This window comes from Schistocerca serialis, chromosome 2, assembly GCF_023864345.2.
Source record: "Schistocerca serialis cubense isolate TAMUIC-IGC-003099 chromosome 2, iqSchSeri2.2, whole genome shotgun sequence".
Taxonomy (NCBI): Eukaryota; Metazoa; Arthropoda; class Insecta; order Orthoptera; family Acrididae; genus Schistocerca; species Schistocerca serialis.
The window spans coordinates 1097122975-1097128702 of NC_064639.1; the positions used below are offsets into that span (position 1 = coordinate 1097122975).

At 38.1% G+C, this 5728-nt stretch overlaps 1 long non-coding RNA gene across 1 annotated transcript; it reads left to right on the forward strand.

Moving 5' to 3' along the window:
- The first annotated feature begins 1691 nt into the window (after nt 1–1691).
- LOC126456713 (uncharacterized) lies at nt 1692–4251 on the forward strand. Its single transcript, XR_007585380.1, has 2 exons — nt 1692–1841; nt 1930–4251. It is a non-coding gene; the product is annotated as an uncharacterized LOC126456713 (long non-coding RNA).
- The last annotated feature ends 1477 nt before the right edge of the window (nt 4252–5728 follow it).

Sequence of the window (5728 nt, forward strand, 5' to 3'; positions counted from 1 at the left end):
CTATCAGTTTAATAAGTCAGAGCTGCAAAATACTAAAGCAAATTCTTTACAGACGAATGGAAAAACTAGTAGAAGACGACCTCGGAGAAGATCAGTTTGGATTCAGTAGAAATGTTGGAACACATGAGGCAATACTGACCTTACGACTTATCTTAGAAGAAAGATTAAGGAAAGGGAAACCTACGTTTCTAGCACTTGTAGACTTTGAGAAAGCTTCTGACAATGTTGTCTGGAACACTCTCTTTCAAATTTTGAAGGTGGCAGGGGTAAAATACAGGGAGAGAAAGGCTATTTACAATTTGTACAGAAACCAGATGGCAGTTATAAGAGTCGAGGGACATGAAAGGGAAGCATTGGTTGGGAAGGGAGTGAGACAGGGTTGTAGCCTCTCCCCGATGCTATTCAATCTGTATATTGAGCAAGAAGTAAATGAAACAAAAGAAAAGTTTGGAGAAGAAATAAAAACTTTGAGGTTCGCCGATGACATTGTAATTCTGACAGAGACGGCAAAGGACTTTGAAGAGCAGTTGTACGGAATGGACAGTGTCTTGAAAGGAGGGTATAAGATGAACATAAACAAAAGCAAAACGAGGATAATGGAATGTAGTCGAATTAAATCGGGTGATGCTGAGGGAATTAGATTAGGAAATGAGACACTTAAAGTAGTAAAGAAGTTTTGCTATTTGGGAAGTAAAATAACTGATGATGGTCGAAGTAGAGAGGATACAAAATGTAGATTGGCAATGGCAAGGAAAGCGTTTGTGATTTGTTAACATCGAGTATTGATTTAAGTGCCAGGCAGTCGTTTCTGAAAGTATTTGTACGGAGTGTAGCCATGTATGGAAGCAAAACATGGACGATAAATAGTTTAGACAAGAAGAGAATAGAATGTGGTGCTAGAGAAGAATGCTGAAGATTAGATGGGTGGATGAGATAACTAATGAGGAGGTATTGAATATAATTGGGGAGAAGAGGAGTTTGTGGCACAACTTGACTAGAAGAAGGGCTCGATTGGTAGGACATGTTCTGAGGCATCAAGGGATCACCAATTTAGTACTGGAGGGCAGCGTGGAGGGTAAAAATCGTAGAGGGAGACCAAGAGATGAGTACACTAAGCAGAGTCAGAAGGATGTAGGTTGCAGTACGTACTGGGAGATGAAGAGGCTTGCACAGGATAGAGTAGCATGGAGAGCTGCATCAAACCAGTCTCAGGACTGAAGACCACAACAACAACAACAACATGGATTAATTAAAATACCGTATTTTCAGTGACGGGCATACGAAAATCATCACTTTTTTCGCTTTACATTTCCAGTTGAAATCAGAAAACAATTAAAAGCCGTAGGCCATTGTTTGTTTTACACATGCCCATATAGCCTCTTTCACTTTTTCGTAAATAAGAATTTAACCGTTCTGTCTATAGCGTCTTGGGTCCAAAACTGCGACCGGCCCTGAGTTTGCGCTTCTTTCTTTATACAGAGCTTTAATTAACCGATGTTGGGAGAAAAAATGTGTCGTTACAAACTTAAGGCGACTTCAGCTTTGGTAGTTTGGCTAAATATGTCGCCACTTGAGTGAAACCGCAGGAATTTAGGTGTTACCAAATGCAACTTCTGTGACACCGTAGCGGTTGGTCATCAAATGGCGCCATTTTTGTTGCTTTATTCTGTCTTCTCTGCATTTATATTTGTTCCGTGCGTAATATCTTACATGTTGATTAACCTTGGATAAACACGAAGTGTTTGTATGACAGTTGACAGTACTGTGAGTAGAGTTGGAGATGATAGTTAGTGTCGGTCGTATTTAGTTGTTCAGCAGAAGTTTGGTGATTGATAATACATGTAATGTTATTACGATGATGCACAGCACTCAATTCGTTCTTATAATTTATGCTCTTCTATATTACTTTGAAAGTGTGTGATATTTCAGACCGTCTCGTCATGGCAGACAGCGAGGAAAAAGCACTGATGCTAATGTCAGAAGCGGAGAAGAAATCGAAATCAGCTAAAGGATTTTTGGGGACTTTAATGGGAGGGAACGATAGCACAGATGAAGCCATCGACTATTATGAAAGGGCAGGAAATTTATTCAAAATGAATAAAAATTGGGACAGTGCCGCAGACGCCTATCTTCAGGCTGCGAAACTACAGAAAAGGGTAGGTAGACAGCACGACGCAGTGATGAATAAAGTTACAGCCGCTAACTGCTTCAAGAAAACTAATCCGCAAGAGGCTGTACATTGCTTGTTGGAAGTTGTCGAGTTCTACAAAGAGACTGGGAAGTTTGTTATGGCTGCCAAACAACACCAAGCGTTAGCAGAATTGTATGAGAAACAGCTCTTGAACTGGCAGCAAACCGTACATCATTATCAAGAAGCGGCCGATATGTTTTCTGCAGAAAATAGCACAGCCTCGGCGACCAAATGTCTATTGAAGGTAGCAGAATATTCTCTTCAACAGGAAAACTACACGAAGGCTATTCAGATTTATGAGGATGTTGCTGAAGCTGCCCTTCGTAGCGCCTTGCTAAAATATAGTGCCACTGATTATTTCTTCAGGGCAGCATTATGTCATTTTTGTGTTGACACACTGAACGCACATAACGCCTTGATGCGATATGCAGATATGCATCCAGCATTCGAAGAATCGAGAGAATATAAGTTGCTGAAAACTCTGATTCAGCACGCAGAAAATGAAGATGTTGACGCTTTTTCGGAGGCAATCATTAGTTACAATTCAGTATACCGAATGGATGAATCTTACATGAAAATCCTTGAAAAGATAAAAAGCCACATTGATAGTGTTGATCTTCGATAAGCAGGATATTTGACGTTCCTTTGCAGTATTTTATCGCTCGTTGTGAAGAGTTGTGACAAAAATTGTAGATTATTTAGAGAACAGTCATTATTAAAGAATTCTGTGCTGTGATATTACTGTCCCCTGTCTCATTATTAATGTAAGATAATGTTTGTTAGCGTATACTGTTTCACCAAACAGTATGCAGTTATGTGAAAATTGCTTTCGTAGCTATGAAGAACTTTGTTGTCAAGTGTGACATAATATGTCCACAAATGTCAGAGTTCATAGGTGCATTGAACCAGATCTGATAATTAAAGTTCCTTATAGGCTACTTAGAAATATACTTTTTTATTGTCGTAATATTAGGCAGTAAGTATGGATTTAGATTACTTCTGTTATTTGTTGCACTCTTATGGCATGATCATTTGTGTTACTGTAGTTCCCGGTACTCAGATGATCACAGTTGTGAATAGATTGCTACGGCTGTAACTTGTTACACTAACTGTAGCCTAATGGTGGGGGTTCTTAAGTTTCTTCTACAGCTGTAGTGTAGAATAATGCATTTTATGGCTTCATACGAATCAGGGCAGCTTCAATATTTTGGTCATTCTTTTACTAAAGTTTTCACTGTAATCTGACACAAGAAATTGAAGATTACAAGGGGGGAGGGGAGGGGGGAAGAGAGTGAGAGTGTGTATATATGTTTGGAGAGGAGATATGGTGTGGCTGTGGCTTCTTATATATTACTTTTTAACAGCAGTATTATCTCTGATACATTTTTAATATACAAGAAGTGCTTTAACTTCCATGGGAGAGGGAACCTAGTTATAATTATTTCTTGGTGACAGTTTTTATCATAATTCCACGTAACTTATCTACTACTGTAAGATATTCTGTAATATTGCCTAAATTGTACATTTTCAAGCTAAATCATATTTTTTTTCTAGTATCTACTAAATCCACAACACTATAGTATGAAGGTATCCTTAACTTAATACTGAAAAGAATTTTTATTGCTTTAGCTTGATTAGTATTCAGGTTGTGCCACACATGTGGATGCCAAGAGATGTTATAAGCAGTTCATGTATAATGTATGGAGATCTTTTCAAAGTAATAGCATTTAAGGTATGTTCTTTTCTTTATGTAGAAAATATTCGTAACAAATGCAGGCTGTATCTTTCATTCCACAGAGGAGTGTTCAGTTGGAATACTTTGTGGCAAATTGAAATGACATGTTCAACAGTCAGTTTGTCTCATCCTTAAGGACATATATATATGTCTTTCCAAGCTTTTCATTCATAATACTTGTGTTTACCAAAACAATGAACTTTTGGAGACAGTTTGAAAACTGCATTTCGAAAGGAATAACATGATGTCAAAAATGGGCTTCTGATGTGAAATAATTGTATATGTAAATACAAGACAGCACAGTAATTAGATGACATTATCATCAGTTCGTGCACCTCATGTCTATTAGATTTCTGCGACAGAGAGGTAAATAAGTGTAACCATAATGGATGGTAGCTAACAACTTTCCCTTCGAGATTTTCTGTGTCAGCTGTTACTATGGAAGATGGTCACTCCTGCATGCTGTCCAGTAAAACATGTATCCTTCTCCAAAGGGTCTTGAGTTACCAAAATATCTGCATTGCTTGAAGAGGGGGGGGGGGGGGGAACCTGCTGCACAATGTGTTAGAAAATTTGTGTGCTCTTATTTTTATCAAATTCATCATTAAACTTCTTTTAAACAAGGAACATTGTTTTCAAATTTGTGGAATATTTTTTTACTCTAGCTACCTTGTATTAAATATGAAGTCATAGGGGCTTCTTCAGCAATTATTAGAGTGCTCTAAATATTCTCTTTAAAATTAGACTGTAAAAAGTTGTATCTTATTTAAATGTGATCTCTTGTTGCATCTTTTGGATAAGGAGAGATATTTCATGCTAGTTCCTGGCATTGACCAGTGATGTACGAAATGTGACAAATGTTGTGAACAACATTATGGTTATGACGTGAAATGGGCTAAACTACAGAACAGTCTGCCACCACAACCAGCTTTTTGGTTCCATGTTTGATGGCTAAGCTGAGTAACAATAAAACTGTGAAAATATGCACTAAAAGGTGATGTCACAGCAAACATTTAACATTAGGTCATTGATTGAAGCTGAAAACTGGCATTGAATGTTTTTCTTGGCCCCTCCTCTTTCTACGACATATACAAAACAAAAATTGTTACCAAATCAGAAGCAGTTTGATGAATCTATCCTGATTAATACAAACTGTAGTAACAGCTTTTGTTCAGTCAAATTTAACAGTCAAAAAGTATTGTTGGACAGAAAGAGGGCGGAGTATGGATGACAGAATACTGTAAATAGTCAAAATTAAAAGTACCATTATTATAAGCAATAGGGACATGAGTGTGAGCAACTACAGTGTGTGAGGAAAAACAGTTTTCCCAAACCTTCGTGTGAGCTCAGATCTCCCTAGTTTTAACTTCAAACAATGGAAAAATCTGGAATGGAATAATAATTAGGATAGATTTCTACTCACCATATGAGGAGGCTTAGTGGCAGGCAGGTGCCACAGTGCCTGGAGATGACAGTAGCCCCGAGTGTGGGACCTGAGTTGGTACATGAATATATATATCTCTCTCTCTCTCTCTCTCTCTCTCTCTCTCTCTCTCTCTCTCTCTCTCTCTGTGTGTGTGTGTGTGTGTGTGTGTGTGTGTGTGTGTGTGTGTTTTTATCATCTGATGAAGGACTGTAACCGAAAGCTGATATTTTCCAACAGCCTAGTTTAAATATGTGTGACTGCTGCCCAATTCTTAACTGCTAGAGATAATTTTCGGATAAGGAATTTGGAACAATTTCACACAATCCTTACTCCCTGCTACTTGCTTCAATCACTTAAGTCTCCTAGTCTATAGCTC